The sequence below is a fragment of the Pinus tabuliformis genome, chromosome 7, assembly GCF_031772625.1.
Source record: "Pinus tabuliformis cultivar Carrire ecotype Pingquan chromosome 7, CPIR1, whole genome shotgun sequence".
NCBI classification, from domain to species: Eukaryota; Viridiplantae; Streptophyta; class Pinopsida; order Pinales; family Pinaceae; genus Pinus; species Pinus tabuliformis.
The window spans coordinates 130,675,575-130,694,982 of NC_142293.1; positions in this window are offsets into that span (position 1 = coordinate 130,675,575).

Sequence of the window (19,408 nt, forward strand, 5' to 3'; positions counted from 1 at the left end):
CCAGAACACGTTAAACAGCAATTTAATATTTTTTAATGGATTTTTAAGGTGATTTCTGATTGGTTTGGACTCCAAGGTGTTATATGAATTTGCTAAATGTCATTTGGGGTCCATTCCCCCTCCCAAACCCTATTTAACACACTCAAATGCTCTCTACTATTGATATGCTATTCAAATTTCATGGTAATGTTAAATTCTTAAAGTAAAAGTGACATTCTCCTTAATCTTCATTTTCATCCTTTTACTTAAATTTCTAACATTACCATGAAATGACTTAGGATGTTTGAGAGTGGTTTTGGCCTCATTGGATTTCATATGGAGAAAGTAGAATTTTAGATTTCATTCAAAATCCAGCAGACTTATCAGTTTTTCAGGATTTCAGGATTGGAGGATTGTAATGTTTCCATTGAATTTTGTCATGTATTAGGGTATGGAACTCGTATTTAATCAAGAGCACCAATCCCTCTATGTACCTTGATGTTAGTGACATTGGTTGTCGAACTCCTCTGGGATTCGCTCCCCAAACCAGGAGCTTATGAAAATGTCGCTCCTCCCATTTTCGCTCCTGCTCCCAAGTAACACAAAGAAGAGAAACCGTTTGGATCAAAAATGGTTAAATGATCTAGTTTATGTCCAATACAACCTCCGGCTCAGACGAAACCATTTGTTGAACAAAAGACCTGATTCAGATCCCATTGTGTTGGAAGGCATTGATCCAACATTAGATTGGGTAGTGGAGAGTCGTCCAGCAGAGTTTGATCTTGATGAGGATCTTGATTTAGATTTAGATATCGAGACATCAATTGAACTTGAACATGCTGTTCAGTTGAATGCGGATCCCAATCCACAATCCTCAGTCTCAAAGCCAGTAAGGACTCCAGTTGTAGGTGCTTCCTCTGCTCAGCCATGACAGAAGCGCAGCCGCATATCTACTCTATCTTAACTTGCATCTAATGCAGTTGCATAGCCTGCTAGTGGTACCACTTCTACAGCTGCAGTTGGAGATGATGATGATGATGAGGAGCCATGGACCCCCTGTCTGACTCTGATGATGATCCAGAGATTGATCGACATGATCTTCGCTCCTTTGGCAGTAGCTACTAGCCAGTAGCTGTAGTACTAGTACTGAAGTCTGGTCACAGTTTACTTTTGTTGTAGAGGCCATTTCTAGCCTCCTTGGTTATGTGTTTTTTGTTTTGAGTCTTTGATCATGTATGACAGTTGACTATGTATTGCCATTGGGTATCATTTTGATATAATGGATTGGTTCATGAGCCTACTTTGATCATATGTTGTCTTCCATCTATATGATAATGCTGTGTGTTTGGAAACATGAATGAAAATCTCTAAAATTATGTTTAAAATCTTTAAAATTATGTTTTCTTATAAAAAAAATAAATATTTAATGTATTTTTTACAATGACCGAGTCATTGAAATCGAGCCGGCCGAGTCATTACCATTTCGGAGTCGGAGTCGGAGTCGATCCTCGGCCGAGTCGGAGTCAGAGTCAGAGTCTTAAAACATTGAGTATGATTGGTGAGCTGGGATGATGGCGAGCTATGGCACCGGAGATTGGGCCACCTTCACCATGAAGCCTTGAAGATACTACAACAGATTTCTACTGGGCTTCCTAAAGGCACTCTTGCACAGTCAGATCAGTGCAAGGGGTGTACTTTGGGAAAAATTGTGAAAGCCACCTTTCACGAGAAGGATAGTTGCGCCACGACAATCCTTGAGAGAATTCACATAGACGTGTGTGGACCTTTCTCAGTAGCTTCGACAACAAAGCACAAGTACTATGTGATCTTTGTTGATGATTTCTCTCAAAAGTGCTGGATCTTATTCATGCAGAAGAAGAGCGAGACATACTCAAAGTTCTGTGAGTTCAAAGCACTGGTCGAGAAGGAATCGGGGAAGAAGGTGAAGGCTCTTAGGAGTGACAATGGTGGTGAATTCATCTCTGGCGAGTTCAAGGACTTCTACAGCATAGAAGGGATTCGAAGAGAGCTCATAGCTCCCCATAACCCACAGCCAAACGGGGTTGCTGAGCGGAAGAACAGAACGATTATGGGTGCTGCACGGGCGATGTTGCATGATCAGGGCCTACCCCTTCACTTGTGGGCGGAGGCATGCAATACTGCAGTATATGTGCAGAACTGTTGTCCTCACAAGATACTTGGCATGAGTACACCCGAGGAGGCTTATTTTGGTAAGAGGCCTGATATTTCCCATTTGAGGATTTTTGGTTCTCCTGTTTACATGCATGTGACGAAGGATGCCAGGAAGAAGCTGGAGCCGACCGCAGAGGTTGGGATATTTGTGGGGTACACTGATACACCCCACAACTATCGTGTGTATTTGCCAGACAGTCGCAAGACTGTTGTGCGACGGGATATCAAATTTCAGGAGGAGAAAGCCATGAAGTGTTCGCTTAAGAGGGAGCCACACTTGCATGCAGATGAGGAGCTATTACTTCCTAAGGATGAGCTTTAGGATGTGGATTAGCCACAAGATGAAGTTCATGGAGTGGAAGAGACCACTCATGCAGCGCCAACCATCAGAGGGCGAAAGCGCACTACAGAAGCTGAGCGACTGGCTCAAGATGCAGAGAAGGTTGTAGGACCACCTACAGCACAGCACAGACAGAGACAGTCACCTAATCGGTACACTGGATACATGGCTCTTGTGAGCAAATGTGTCATGACTGAGCCATCCTCTTTCGAGGAAGCTGTGGAGGATCCAGCATGGGTAGATGCCATGGTGGAAGAGTATGATTAGATTGTCAGAAACAGTGCATGGGAGATTGTCCCAAGACCGGAAGGGAAATCAGTGGTGGGTTCAAGATGGATCTACAAAGTGAAGTAGGCAGCTGAAGGGAGTGTGGAGAAGTACAAGGCAAGATTTGTTGCCTGAGGCTTCTCAAAGATAGAGGGGATCAATTATGAGGAGACCTTTGCACCTGTCGCAAGGTATTCTTCCATATGGACGATTCTTGCTCTCTCAGCGCAGATGGGGTGGCACATCCATCAGATGGATGTGAAGACTACGTTCCTCAACGGAGTCACTGAGGAGGAGGTGTACATAGAGCAGCCCGAAGGTTTTGAGATCTTCAGCAGTGAGTTACATGTGTGCAGGCTCAAGAGAGCGCTGTATGGGTTGAAATAAGCACCTCGTGCTTGGTACACACGGATATACAGTTATTTCACCAGACTTGGATTCTCGAAGAGTGAGGCGGATCCTAACCTATAGCAGATTGTGGTGGAGGGTAAGTTGCTGATCATTGTACTTTATGTAGATGATTTGATTTTGACGGGAGATGAGTTGTTGATACTTTCATGCAAGGAGGATCTTGCTAGAGAGTTTGAGATGAAGGACTTGGGCCTCCTTCATTATTTCCTGGGATTGGAAATTTGGCAGCGCAGGGATGGACTATTTGTTTCTCAGGGTAAGTATGCCCGGGAGATATTGGAGAAGTTCAAAATGCATGGCTGCAAGCCTGTTGATACTCCTCTTCCTAGAGGTTGGAGGAAGGAGGATGCTACTTCAGCGAAGGTAGTGGATGCCACTGTTTATCGATAGTTGGTGGGGTCGCTTATGTATCTGGTCAATACACGACCCGATATATGCTATGTTGTTAACCAGCTTTCACAAGCTATGGTTAAGCCAACCAAGCTCTTCTGGAAGGCAGGCAAGCATGTATTGCATTATCTCAGAGGCACATTGGGATATGGATTGTGGTACAGACAGGAGGATGAGGTGAAGCTATGTGGCTTCACGGATGCAGATTGGGTAGGGAGCCCAACGGACAGAAAGAGCACATCTGGAGGGATCTTCAGTATCGGGTCGATAGCAGTTTCTTGGTACAGCAGGAAGTAGAGATCCATGGCACTCAGTTTAGCAGAGGCCAAGTATATGGCAGCAAGTTTGGCTGCATGCGAGGCTATATGGATGAGGAAGATCCTGGTCGGGTTGTTCGGGTCACACTTGGAGCCTACTATGATTTATTGTGATAACCAGAGTTGCATTAAACTCTCGGATAATCTAGTATTTCATGATAGATCCAAGCACATCGACATCAGGTACCATCATATCAGAGATTGTGTGCAACGGAGAATCATGTTACTTTCATACATTCCCACGGAGGATCAAGATGCTGATATCTTGACGAAGGCGCTCACGAGGAGCAAATTCGAATACCATAGAGGCAGGATAGGGGTTGCAGATAATCCATATCTTGTTGAGAGGGAGTGTTGAAAATGCAGCAAGATGATGGAGCTTAGTGAAAAGAATTCGCCTTCACTAAGTGGGCTCGCAAGCTATTTTTGGCGCAAAATCTATTTTTAGACTATGTCTATTTTTAGACATATGGATCATGGTCTATGAGTTGCAGGATGCTATTTATGAATGATTGGTCATGTTGGTAAAAATAGATGGACCTCTATTTTTAGACATATGGCCGGAGTCTATTTTTAGACTGCCAGTCAAAAAATAGAACGGTCGAATATTATTAGCTCTTAATATTATTTGGACTATAAACATTATCTTATCCTCTTGCAACACTTCAATTCGAGCTATGGAAGTGGCACATGAAACTGCCAGAAGGAAATGCACTTTTCCTATGGGTTAGTTGAGCTATTGCATGATGGAATTCAGTTAGAACTCAAGTGATTGAGTTTGGTGGAGTTGATTGAGGAGTTGATGGAGTTGTGTTCAGTTTGACTTAGTTGAACTAGTTGTATTTAGTCTAACTGCCAAATACACTAGTGATGAGTGATGTGAATTAATTATTAATTAATTCACTAATTATTAACTCATAAATCAACTAAAGAATACATCAGTTAACTCAGTGCATGGATAGTTCAGTGGAGACAAGTGTCAGAGGGGGGTGAAAGGGTGAGAATACTATTAGTTGTGACTATAGCTGTGCATGAGATTTTCACAATCATTGATTGAGATTGCCAATGAGGATTGCGCAGTACAGGCCAAAGGGAATTCAAAATTGGATCAGATCTATTCTCAACTTGGATTGCGCAGTAGAGGCAGGCAAACAGTGGAGGAGATTTGAACCCGTGACTTGTTCAGATCTGAGCTAGTTTGTGTGTAGCAGGGGGAGATAGTACTGAGTACTTGTGAGGAGTATTGTACTATGTATTGTTACATGTTATCTATCATTATAATATACATATAGTTGGGGGTTTTCAGCTGTATGCTTTCCCCATTACATACTGTGTTGATATGTGTGATTGATGTTTCAAATTGCGCATGCGATTGTTTTTTAATTCTGCAAATTGATGATCAATGGTAGAGGAGGTTATGTATTATGCATGCATTCCACAAATAGTGTATAATCAGGATAATCTCTGTGAATAAGTGTTATATTATTCAAAATTTCTACAGCTGGCACAACCAAATCATCTGTTAAACTCTCTCACTCTTCTGCAAGTTATTGAAACAAAACGCTTTCCAGTTGTTTCTTTTCTGGTAACCTTGCCTTGCGTGATATGCTCTCTCAAAGCACCACAACCTTTTTTACTCCAGAGGAAATTGATTCATTGGTCAATGCAACAAAATTGGTTCTTAGATGGCATTTTCTGCAATTCAATGGCTCCTTCTATCAGCACATTCGAGGCACTGCTATGGGAAACAATTTTGCTGTAGTTTATGCCTTTCTTTTTCTTTTCCATCTTGAGCAAGAAGTCAATAGAAGAATGCCTTCTACAGAAATCAAACTCTTCAAGAACTTCATTGATGATGGTTGTATGCTTTGGTTAGGCTCCAAAGACATATTGCTCAAATACTTGGAATGTTATCAGTCCATTTATCCTGATAATATTTGTATTACATCTTGTATTTCTTCCACTAGTGTCAATTTACTGGATGTTGTGCTTTTCAAAGGTCCTGATTTTCAAACCTCTGGAAATCTCTCTACAAATGCTATCAGAAGCCTTTGAATGCTTATCAGTACATTCCCTTCACTTCTTGGCATCCTCGACACCAAAAAGTGGCATTTGTGGTGAATGAATTACAAAGATACCTTCTTTGAGAAAGCAGTCATTCTGGTTTTCCAGAGCTCAGGAGGTTGTTTTACACTCGACTTCGGTCCAAAGGATATCCACTTGATTTTCTTCAGGCATGTTTTTCAAAGGTTCATTGGGATCAGAGAGAAGCTTTATTACAACAGGTTTGTAATATCCCTCCCCTTAATAATAAATAATAAATAATAAGAATAATAAATAATAAATAATAAAAATAATTAATAATAGAAATAATAAATAAATCACTTAATAATAAATAATAAAAATAATAAATCATAAATGTTAAATAATAAATGATATTAAAAATATATACAAAGAAAATAAATAAAAATAATAAAAATAAAAATAGTAATAACCATACTGAAACTCTAAATAAGAATAAATAGAAATAAAACAAGAAAACTATCAAAAAGAAGGAAATAAAACAAGAAAAGCTAAAAATCAAAAGAAAAGTAAAGAAATAAAACAAGAAAAGCTAAAAATCAAAAGAAAAGTAAAGAAATAAAACAAGAAAGCTAAAAATCAAAAGAAAGTTGCATGTAGACACATGGAGTGTGTGCATGTGGTTCCCCTTCCAATGTTGTTCTATTTAATAGATGGTGAGGAAGATGAGAGGCATTCTTGCATTCCATTATTCCGAGATTCTATCTTGCATTCTCTTGGGAGAATGGAGTTCTAAGACTTAGGAGTCACTGGCAGTAGTACGTTGATTGAGGGCTCGGGGTGGCCAGTTGTAGCAAATCCTTGCACAATTGAGCCTACGGTTGGGTGGAGAGTCATCCCCAAAACCTTGTTGTCATCTGGCAGACATTGATCACAGATAATATAGGTATGTACTTATTTGTTGATTCTGATTTTAATTAGGAAATTAATTTTATATTTACTTTGGATTGTTACAAGGTTTATGCGTGAGGACCTCTTCATTATTCAGGCCTCAAAAGGGCCCCTTTGGTGTTAAAGTTGGACTTCTGCGAAGCCACTCGATCTTTAAACCTTAAGGGGAACCCTAAACCCTAAACTTTATGGAGACTTCCAGTGTTACCCTTTGCTGCATCATATTCCTAGGCCTCTGATTTGTTGGAGAAATCCACAAGCTTGGAACCTTCATTATGAGTAGTTCAAATCCTCAAACTTAATATAATCTTTGAGGAGCAGTTTTCAGATTTGGTCCACAACACAAGGGGGAATTTTTTGGAGCCATTTTTTTTGCTATTTTTATCATATTTGTTTTCTATTTTTAGCATATTTTATGCTAATTTTTAGCACTCTTCAGCAACAGTTCACGCCCATCTTTTCAAGCTTTTTAGTGGCTATTGTTCCGCATATTGCTCCACTTGTTGTTTCGGTTACATCTTTCCTGTCTTATTTTTCGAGGAGATCTCAACCACTTCTATTTCCTCAATGGTTCATCTCTTAACCGTTTTCTTAGCACGACTCCTGTCTATTTCTTATATAAGGACATTTTGTAATGGAATTTTTTTGTATCATTGATGAGTCCTTTTGGACGAAACTAGTTTGATAATATAAAGATCTTTTCCTGTATATTATGTTCTCTTTGCATAATATTTCTTAAGTGTCCTTTTTTCCTTATCGATTCATTTTCTTGTTTCTGCATTGTTACTGTTAGCCTTATTATCTTTTGAATTTTAGTCCATTAAATTCCAACCCTGATTGTGATTGCCACTAAATTCGAGAGAGAGTTCATGAGGCATGAAAGATCATGGATTGTGGAGGGAATTATTCTTATTAGACATAACTGAGTGTTGTTGCAGTGGAGTCATCTCAAAATTAGAAGTCACGTGTTGTCCATAATGGTCAGATATCCACATGGTAACTCTTCCTTTATGCCTTGGTGTCATGTTGTCAAATTGATGATGTGGCATGGCACCCTTCTCTATCCACTGCTCCAGAGAGTTTAATTTTTTTTTTTTTTTTAATTCACCTTTTTGTTTATTTTTTAAAAGTTTCCCGCAAAGTTTTTATTTATGTGTATATTTTAAAGTTTACTTTTTGTTTCAAACCTTTCTAATTAGAGTGGGATTTGATTGTAAAGTTCTATGAGTACATATGATCCAACTTTATCAAGGAACAAAATGAAATGCAAATTTAAATAAAAAACATAGATACAACGAAAGAACAAAACTTCAATTAATTAATAACAATTACTGGAAATTGTTTACATGCAGAATGGAACAAACTAGCTCGGGAAATGGTAGCTTATCTCTGAGAAGAGATGTGATGACTACATGCCTTCTAAATTGTGTTACAATGAGGCTCAGAGGCCTTTTTATCATAAAGAAGAAGTGTGAAACCCTAACCCTAGGAGATGAAGTGCCAACGGTTTTGAACCTTGTGGGGGTAAGTTGGACTGCCAACTTCCTGGGATCGTAACTTTGGCATATGATCTCCATTTAGATATCACATAACCTATTTTCAAACATCTCCATGAGGAGCCATAAAAGAATTTATGAAACCTATTCTAGTAGTTTTTTGGTCTCTTCCTTTTCCCCAAAAAAGTCTTTTAGGACCTCAAAACGACTCTAGATGTTTAGGACCTGAAAAATTGCCTAAAATAGAAATTTGTGCTAGAATTAAGGAAACTGAAAGGAAACAATGTTGAGGGTCCAAGTGGAATAGGTGAGTGGCCACCAATATCCACCTGGATCAACATATATCTTTTCCTTTTCTCCTCCTCCTTTCTTTTCTTATTTTTTTTCAAAATAAAATTTATTTATTTTTCTTATAAAATATAAATTTTTAATCAATAAACTTACTTAATAGCATATAAATTATATATAAAAAAATATTATAACTTAAAATTAAAATATTTTTATATTTATTTTCTCTTAATCAAATATTTTTTTAAAATATATCATAAAATTTAAATTGAAATTGAAAAATTAACTAAATTCCACTCCATTAATTAAATTATTATTCATTAAAATTAATTAAATTTAAAAATGCATGTTTAGATTTACAAAATTATTGTATATTCAAAATATTATCCCATAAAAAATTGATAAACTATAGAAATATAAAGTTTATTATTATTTTTTAATATTACAAATAAGATGTGTAATCTTTTTATGTTTAATATGGAGTTGTTTAAAGGGGGTGGGGCCTCTGAAGTGGCCACTGGATGAAAATGTATTGCTTATTGGTATCTGCCTAAGGATCTTGGAAAAATTATCCATCATCTAGTTTCTTTGTCGCTAGAGAGTTTTTCCTAGCAACAATTTAATAGGATCTCTTGCTCCCTCATCTTTCTTTCCTTTTACCATGGGAGGTCATTAAGGATGGTGAGGGAGACCTTGCAAGGGCTCAAGCAGTTTGAGTCCAACTCCTTATACCCTAAAATCATTGGGGACATGCACAGTAAAATAGAGAAAGAGTAGATCGATTTAATACCATTGATCCAAATTTATGAAGGGAATGAAATGAAATACAAATTTACAACCAAAACATTGAAATACAATGGAACTAGACTTCAATTAATACATAGAAATTTGTTGAAACTGTATGCATGCATAGTGAAAGAAAACTAGCTCAAACAATGGTAGGTTATCTCTAAGAAGAGTTGTGATGGCTATGCACCTTCCTAAATTGTGTTATAATGAGGCTCGAAGGCCTTTTTATTTTGGAGGACCCTTTGGAGAAAGGTTAAGTTTGGTGACATTCCTAAATGTGGTAGAAAAATTGGAAGAGGTGTGATCGTTGAAATGGCAGGCATGTAGTTAGGCATATCTGCTCTACGCATCCCCTATAACACATTGGGGATATTACGCTAGGCCTAGTTGCTCAACTGTTAACATGTAGGGGTGGCACAAGGCAGGTTTTCCATACCGCTAATCACAATATAGACAATGGAGATTTATTGTGCCATTCCTTGCAAAGCCACAAACAACCGACAAAGTAAGGTGCAAAACTACAATCGGGTTTCTCTGAAAACTGAGTAAATGTGGAGCTGACACTAGATATGTCAAGCATTTTTATTGGCCGGATGGTGGAACTTAGTGAAAGATCATCTTCCAAAGGCTATCTTGGAGGTTAAAAATGTGCGTAGAGGGAGTAAGATATGATGTTCAAGTGGGCTATGTGGTATCACTTGGTTGGTTCACTGATAATGCTAACACTCGTGACATGGGCCAATAAAAGGTGGACATGTGTCATACAGTTTTGAAGTTTTTAGGTACCCTAGTGGCCCAAATCTAGGTGAAACGTGTCACCATTCTAGAGGCGTCATGTGGCATTGATGAGCTAACTTACCAATGGTTTGAGCACTGCACAAGGAGGATTTATGGGCTAACTTAGCAATGGGCTACATGGTAGCAGATGATTAGCTTGCGGGTTTAAATGGATAACCCACCGGGATATGTCATTTAGACTCTCAGGCCTTATAAGAGTTCTTAAGGAGCAGAGGAGGAATCATCGGGATACAATTGGTGGGACACATCGACATGTACGGTTGGCAGTGTCCTTGTTGGGTCCCTATAATACTAGTGATTACCCCATTACTATTGTAGTTATACCCCTTATTTATATTGATGTACCCATGTAGTGCCCATATTGTTACTATTGTGCCACATAGAAGGCCACTATTGTTATTGTTGTGCCCTACAATATTATTGTTATGTAGGCTTTGATTGTATTGGGACCACTTAGACTCCTATATATAGAAAGGAGGTATTTTCATTTGTATCATCCAAGAATTGTTCATTTATGTAATGTAAAGGAGGTTGCCCCCTCGAAGAGGCTGAATTCTAAGGCGTGGATCTCTCTTTTCTATCTTTTTGTGAGCTGGTTTCATAACATTTGGTATCAGAGCTTTGGATTCTAGGGTTTCGCTGCTCCAAACAGGTCATCGTGGCATTTTCGCTATAACTTTTTTTTCTGTGATGTTTCAGAAGTCGCAAAAAAAACCCATTTGAGAAGACATCGCGCTGAACCTTGGGTCCGAATTTCAGAGCTTTTCGCGCGATATTTTCGGAGATATGATTTCAGGAAGTTGGTCTTTTTGATGACTCCTGAATTACACTCAAAACAGGTGACCTGGGGAAAATCGTCATAACTTTCTTTCTGAGCATCGGATTGAAGTTTTGTAAGAAGGTACAGAAAGAGGACGGACTGTAGTTTCTTGTGGGTGTTTTTCAGATCCAAAGATCGAAACAGTGACTCGTGGCACGTCGTACAACTTCGCTCTACTGAACCAGTCTAAAAGCAAGTCACCGTGGGAGATTTCACATAACTCTTCCTTGGAGAATCCAATTTGGCTCAGACTTGTGGCATTGGAAAGAGGACGCAGAAGGCTACTATAGGTAGCAATTTTAGAATTGGATGATCCGAAATTACAGAGATACATCAGATTCAATATCAGGCTTCTATAAAGTGAAAAAAGGTGTGTAGTTTTTATTTTTATTTTTGTGTAAGCTTGGTTTAACGAAATTCAAAGGGCATAGTAAAGCATTATTATCGGTAACTGATGCCCTGAGGAAAGAAAATGCAAACACCTAGTAAGGAACCTGAAAGCTCTAGCATGACTCATGAAGAAGAGGAAGAAATGCTACATGATATATCAAAATTACAAGAACAAGTGCAACAAATGTCACGCTCACAAAAGCTAACAGAAGCTAAGATAAGTGGCGTGGAATCTAAGGTAAATGGTGTGGAATCTAAGATAAAGGGCATGGAAGCTAAGATGGAGGATTCGATGGCAAATTTGAAGATAGATTTGAATACAAACATGGAAGAATTGAAGAAGTTGCTACAAGAAAGGGTCACTAATGGTGAAAAGGTAGTAAAGGAAACTCATGATGAGAACAAAAGAAATGTTAATCATGATTCCATAGACTCTAATGTTGGATCAAAGACTCACCATGTTCCAAAAATCGATATGAGGAAGTTTGATGGCAAGGATCCCGCCACATGGATATTACAGATGGAGCAATTCTTCGATCTCAATAATGTGCAAAACACACAAAAGGTACGTATGGCAACTTTATATTTGGAACCAAATCAGTTTGTATGGTATCAATGGCTTTGTTCTCGTAAACAATTTATCACTTGGGCAATTTTTACGGAAGAATTGATAGCACATTATGAGGATACAAAAAGCAACACTTTTTTTAGCCAATTGATAAGTCTCAAACAAAAGGGTTCAATAATGGAGCACATTGAGGAGTTCCAAAAATTGAACATAAGGGTAAAAGATATTCCAGAGGAGCATAGGATTGATGTGTTCATAGGGTCTTTAAAGGATAATATCCAACATGATGTGCGCCTTTGGGAACCTGATTCATTAGAGAAGGCATTCAGGTTAGCAAGAAAAATGGAAAGCAAAATTATGGCAACTAGGAAGCATACCATTCACAACTATAAAGAAGGAAGTGTTGTTGCCCATAGTCTTCCACAACCTACAAGGTTGACACCACAACAATTGGAAGAAAAAAGAGCAAAAGGGCTTTGTTACAATTGTGATAGCAAATACACAAAAGGTCATAAGTGTGCTGAGAAGAAATTATTCTACATAGATTGTGAAGAGGAAGAAGAAAAGGAGCAAGAAAGGTCAAAAGAAGAGGATATATTCCAGGAACAAAGCCTAGATGAAGAACAAATAAATCCGACCATATCTTGTAATGCATTGGCGGGAATTACCACTCCTCAAACCATCAAGATAGAAGGACAAATCAAGAAGAAAAAGGTAATAGTGTTGATTGATTCAGGAAGCACCCACAATTTTATTCATTGTAGGGTAGCAAAAGAATTGAATTGCTTCCTATATCCAGCACCAGAGTGTCAAGTGATGATTGCAAATGGAGGAACAATAAATTGTTCTGGAAAGTGCCATAATATCAAGCTATCCATGGGAGAATATGTATTGACTAGCCCAATGCTTTCCATTCCAATGGGAGGTGCTGATGTTGTACTAGGAGTCCAATGGCTACAATCCTTGGGTACAATAGCTTTTAATTTTCAAGAACTTTTCATGAAATTTTCTGTGGAAGGAAAGGAAGTTGAATTAAGGGGTATTGCAGGGAAACCAGGAAAGATAATCAGCTCTAATGGAATGACAAAGCTTCTAAAAAAGGAGCAAAGAGGTGTAATTGCACAATTATGTTCGCTAGATGTTTCCACATTGGAATCATCTATTTCTCCAGATCTCCAAAAAGTCCTGGACAATCATTCCAAGGTATTTGAGACTCCCAAAGGTCTCCCACCTATGCGTGATCATGATCATGCTATTCATCTGATTCCAGGAAGTGTTCCTCCAAACATCAGGCCGTACAGATATCCATATGTCCAAAAAAGTGAAATTGAACGTATGGTTGCAGAAATGCTAGAGGCTGGTATAATTCAACCGAGTCAAAGTTCTTTCTCAGCTCCAGTAGTATTGGTGCACAAGAAGGATGGATCATGGCGCATGTGTCCAGATTATAGGGAGCTCAACAAGCTCACTATTAAAGATAAGTTCCCCATTCCTGTTATTGATGAATTACTGGATGAATTGCATGGATCAATTTACTTCACCAAGTTGGATCTTCGTTCGGGATATCATCAAATCAGAATGAAATTGAAGACATTCCGAAAACAGCATTTAGAACTCATGAGGGTCATTATGAATTTTTGGTCATGCCTTTTGGCCTTACCAATGCACCTTCAACATTTCAAGGTTTGATGAATTCAATTTTCAAACCATTCCTTAGAAAATTTGTGTTAGTATTTTTTGATGATATACTAATCTACAGCAAGTCTTGGAAGGATCATGTTGAACATGTTGACAGGGTGCTACAACTATTGGAGGAGAAACAATTATATGCAAAAAGATCCAAATGTTTCTTTGGAGTCCAGGAGGTGGAATATTTGGGTCATATTGTATCTCATGAAGGAGTTAAGGTAGACCCTAGCAAAATTAAAGCCATTAAGGAATGGAAAATCCCCACATCCATAAAGCATCTGCGAGGATTTCTTGGGTTGACAGGGTATTATCGCAAGTTTGTTAAGAATTATGGGAGAATAGCAGCACCTCTAACAACATTATTGAAGAAAGATTCATTTTCATGGACTTCGGAAGCAACAAAGGCCTTTGAACATCTTAAAGAGGCAATGTGCCAAGCACCGGTCTTAGCTACACCGGACTTCACAAAAACCTTTATTGTGGAATGTGATGCTTCAGGAAATGGAATTGGTGCTGTTCTAATGCAAGATGAAAGACCCATTGCTTTTGAAAGTCGTCCAATCAAGGGAAAGTTTTTAAGAAAAGCTATTTATGAGAAGGAAATGTTGGCAATACTCCATGCACTTAAGAAATGGCGACCCTACCTAATGGGAAGACACTTCAAGGTAAAAACGGATCATGATAGCCTTAAATACTTTTTAGAACAAAGATTATCCTCTGAAGAGCAACAAAAGTGGGTCACAAAGATGTTGGGTTATGACTTTGAAATCATCTACAAAAAAGGGAAGCAAAATGTGGTGGCAGATGCACTCTCAAGAAAGGATGAGGATGTGGAAGCATTGTTGTGTGCCATTTCTATTATCCAACCAGATTGGATAAACGAAGCAAGGGAGGAATGGAAGAATGACGAAGAAGTGTGGGCACTTATTCAAAAGCTACAACAAGATTCCAGTACTTCTGATACATTTAGCTGGAAAAATGATTCGTTATGGTACAAAGATCGCTTATACCTCTGTAAGAATTCCCAGCTAAAACAAAAGATTCTTATGGAATTGCACACTTCTCCCTTAGGAGGGCACTCAGGATTTTTAAAAACTTACCACAGGGTTAAGAAGGAATTTTTTTGGGATGGCCTTAAATCAGATATTCAAAAGTTTGTGGCGGAATGTTTGGTTTGCCAGCAAAATAAAGTTGAAACAATTAAGACACCGGGTCTATTACAACCTTTATCCATTCCAAGCCAACGTTGGGAGGAGGTTTCAATGGATTTTATCACAGGTTTACCCAAGTCTGAGGGAAAGAGTGTCATCATGGTGGTAGTTGACAGACTTACCAAGTATGCACACTTTTGTGCATTATCACATCCATTTAAAGCCAGTACAGTTTCTACTGCATTTATGGAAACAGTTCAAAAGCTACATGGAAACCCAAAGATTATTGTAAGTGACAGAGATCCCATTTTCACTGGAAATTTTTGGACAGAATTATTTTCTTGTCTTGGTACTCAGTTAGCTCATAGCTCATCTTATCATCCTCAATCTGATGGGCAAACTGAGATAGTAAACAAATGTTTGGAAGGATATCTTCGTTGCTTTGTATCTGATAAACAGACACAATGGGTCAAATGGTTGCCTCTGGCTGAATGGTGGTATAACACTTCCTTTCATACAACAACAAAAATGACCCCATTTATGGCACTTTATGGGTATCAACCACCATCCATCACATCATATTTAAGAGAAAATTCTAAGGTTCAGGCAGTGGAACATCACATCGAACATCAACAACAAGTCCTCCAACTCTTAAAGGATAACCTCGTGTTGGCACAGAATAGAATGAAACAACAGGCAGATCAACATCGCAGTGAAAGAAGTTTTGATGTAGGTGATTGGGTATTCCTACGGCTACAACCATATAAGCAAATGTCCCTCAAGCAAGCTAAGAAGGATAATAAATTATCACCAAAGTATTATGGTCCGTACAAGGTGTTGCAAAAGATTGGTACTATGGCATACAAATTGGAGCTTCCTGCAGCTTCTCGATTGCACCCAGTTTTCCATGTTTCATGTTTAAAGAAGGTTATAGGCGACAAGCTCCCAGTTCAAACAATATTGCCAGAACTTGACGAGGAAGGAAAAATTATATTGGAACCGGAAGCAGTTATAGAAACAAGAACTCGACAGCTACGAAATCGATCAATTTCAGAGTACCTTATCAAGTGGAAGAACTTATCCGCTGAAGATTCCACATGGGAGGATGAGAATTTTATGCAGAAGTATCCTAAACTACTCAAGCGTTGAGGACAACACTTTTTTGAAGGAGAGGGGCATGTTGGGTCCCTATAATACTAGTGATTACCCCATTACTATTGTAGTTATACCCCTTATTTATATTGATGTATCCATGTAGTGCCCATATTGTTACTATTGTGCCACATAGAAGCCCACTATTGTTATTGTTGTGCCCTACAATATTATTGTTAGGTAGGCTTTGATTGTATTGGGACCCTTAGACTCCTATATATAGAAAGGAGGTATTTTCATTTGTATCATCCAAGAATTGTTCATTTATGTAATGTAAAGGAGGTTGCCCCCTCGAAGAGGCTGAATTCTAAGGCGTGGATCTCTCTTTTCTATCTTTTTGTGAGCTGGTTTCATAACAGTCCTCCAATAGGAGAAGAGGAAAGGCAACCCCATAGGATAAATTATCCCACAAAGCTCATCTTGAATTTCTTTTAAAGGCATACAAATAATAACATTGGGATAAAAGCACTAAGGGCCAAGCTCAAGCACTAGGACATGGTTCTGTATAGCTGTAAGACCAAGGGATTAAAGATGCAAAGGCATTGGGATAGGAAGGCATTACGGTGGCATTAAAAGTCAACTCGACGGGATTTTGACTGGCTAGTGGCTGAAACGAGTGGACCCATAGGACATGTCAACCTGCAGGGAAGACACCATAAGGCTTTAAAGGGTGTAATAGAAACGTGTCAAGATAAAGTTAGTGGGGGCTAAAGTAAATCCCAAGGCGTGATCCCGAGTGTGGTTGGTGACCAAGGACACAGATGAAGATAAGCCTTCAGGACTTAAATTTAAAAAGGCGTGTTGGAGGTAAAAGGAGCTGAGGCTACAGTAAAGCACTATGACACAGTTTCATTGCAGCAAGAAGACTAAGGGCGCAGAAGGCTTCAGGCCTATAATAAAGATAGGTTCCCAAGAGCTTATCTGCGGTGGTTTTGCAACATTTTTGAATGTTATTATGATCATAGGCCTACGATAAATTTTCAATTAAAAATGTTTTGTGCCTTGGGTTGTAGCCAAAAGCGTTGACGACATATGTTTAAATGGATAAAATAGGTTGGTAGTGGTGAATTGAGGATTTGATTCAATGCAATTTCTAAGGAGCATTGAATCAATATATTCGACAACCACAATTTGCAAGGGTAGCAATTGACTCCAGAACAATCATGCGTGAGATTTCTTGCATGCTATGAAGAATTGAATGGAAAATATGGGTAAATGTAGAAGCTTTGATCACAAACTAGGAGAGCCATGCCTAAAGTACAATCTGAGCTATGTGGGAAATTAAGAAGGAATGGAGAACCATGTTATTTGTGCATACATAATTCATGAGTGTGTAGGTAAGGCTGAAATTTAATTCTTAGTTTAGGAGAACACTCATAAGCCCATTCTCTGCATTAAATAAGCTGTCATGACTGAGAACATAAGTAACAACAGAATGGGAAGCCATGTAGAAGTACACTCTTTGATAAAGTGTGAATGGAAACAAAGTCAACATTGTTCCCTGTGCAGTAGAGGAACACAACCAAGGATTGCAAGTGTGCAATTTTGGGGGGGGATGTAGCATTGTTGAGTGTTAGGTCCCTATACTACTAGTGTAACCCATTCTTGTTATTAGTGCAACCCCATTATTGTATTATTGTGCCCATATAGACCCCATGTTGTTATTATCATGCCCCATAGAAGCCCACTATTCTTATTGTTGTGCCCCTACAATATTATTATTATGTAGGCTCTAATTGCATTGGGACCCCTTAGACTCCTATATAGAGAAAGGAGGTATTGTCATTTGTATCATCCAAGAATTGTTTATTTTGTAATGTAAAGGAGGTTTCCCCCTCAAAGAGGCTGATTTTTAAGTCATTTATCTATCTTTTCTATCTTTTTGTGAACTGGTTTCATAACATTTGGTATTAGAGCTTTAGATTCTAGGGTTTCTCTTGTTGGAAATAACACTGAGAGGGGGGGGGGGGGGGGTGATTCAGTATTATCAGATCAATAAAACTTTTTCAATTTCATATTCAGAAACATATACGCTACTTCAGTTAAGTGAACCCGCATGTACACACTGCTGTGTCTAAAGCAACTAGCGTATATCCAGAAATCTTATGATTCAGTTAGCTTATCTTCAGTAAATGCATCAGAACATTATTAACCATTTTAACAGTAAACAGGTGCAGTATAACAGAACAGATCATCACACAAAAGCCACACACATGAACACCAAGATATAAGGTGGAAACCCAATGTGGGTGAAAACCACCTGCTGCAAGTCGTCTCTATCTTTCTTTAATCAGAAACTTTAGTTTACAATCTTTTGTACTGGTGCAGCCTTATACCAGTACGCAGGCTACAACCTGCAGAAGGCTACAACCTTCTCTCGTTTTCCAGGCTCTCCTGGAAGGGAGCTCCAACCCCCTTTTGCTCTTGTACTAGCTAAGATACTAGTACGTAGGTGCTGGCCTACAATCTTCTTTCCTTCAGGTACCACTTTTCATCAATTTTCAGACTGGATACTCCTGAAGCACAACATTACAATCTGAAGACCACGATTCATTCACAAATCATTGAAGCACAAAACAACCAATACTAGCATCATCAATCTTTGAATCACTGAACTACTGAAACCCTGTCAACACCCAGTCACCAGAACACAGAGCAGACTACAGAACTCTGCAATAACAGTCAGACCCAACTGTAACCCCAAAAATTAAGCTTCAAAAGATATACGCTACTTCAATGAAACAAACCCGCGTAGACACGCGCTTTTACCGAAGCCAACATGCGTACATATCTAAAAGTATTTTCTTAAAACTTCGCAGCTGTACCAGACATAAGTCATACCCAGAACATAACATTGCGTCAGTATGCAGATCTAAAAATACGCATAATCAACCATATAAAGATAGTTCATTTCAAACAATTTGATCCCGATCTATCCTTAGATCTAGTCTTCCATCAACCGGTGTGATCTCTCCTTAGCTCAGATCAAGCAATGTATCATCAACCCAGAACCTACATACTAGATCTCTTTCTTCATTAGATATTCAAGACTTTTTCGATACAATTGCCTAATGATCTTCTTCTCCTTATATAGCCTTAGGCCCTTCACAATACCACGGTCCAAAACCATAGTAACACAATACCATCAACTTCAAAACTCGGGATCAACACGACTGTCGAGATACCTTGGTCCAAAAACATAGGCTCAAGTACCGAGGACTAACTACCACGGAGCAAAAGAAAGTTTCTCGACATGTACGCTCTTTTCTGTTCATGAAACTGCGTGTATACGCAACTTCGTATATAGCGAGCCTGCGTATCCGCGACTTAGTATATAGCGTACCAGTGTGTATACGCAACTTGGGCTTAATGAACCTGCGTATATGAAGTTTCTCTT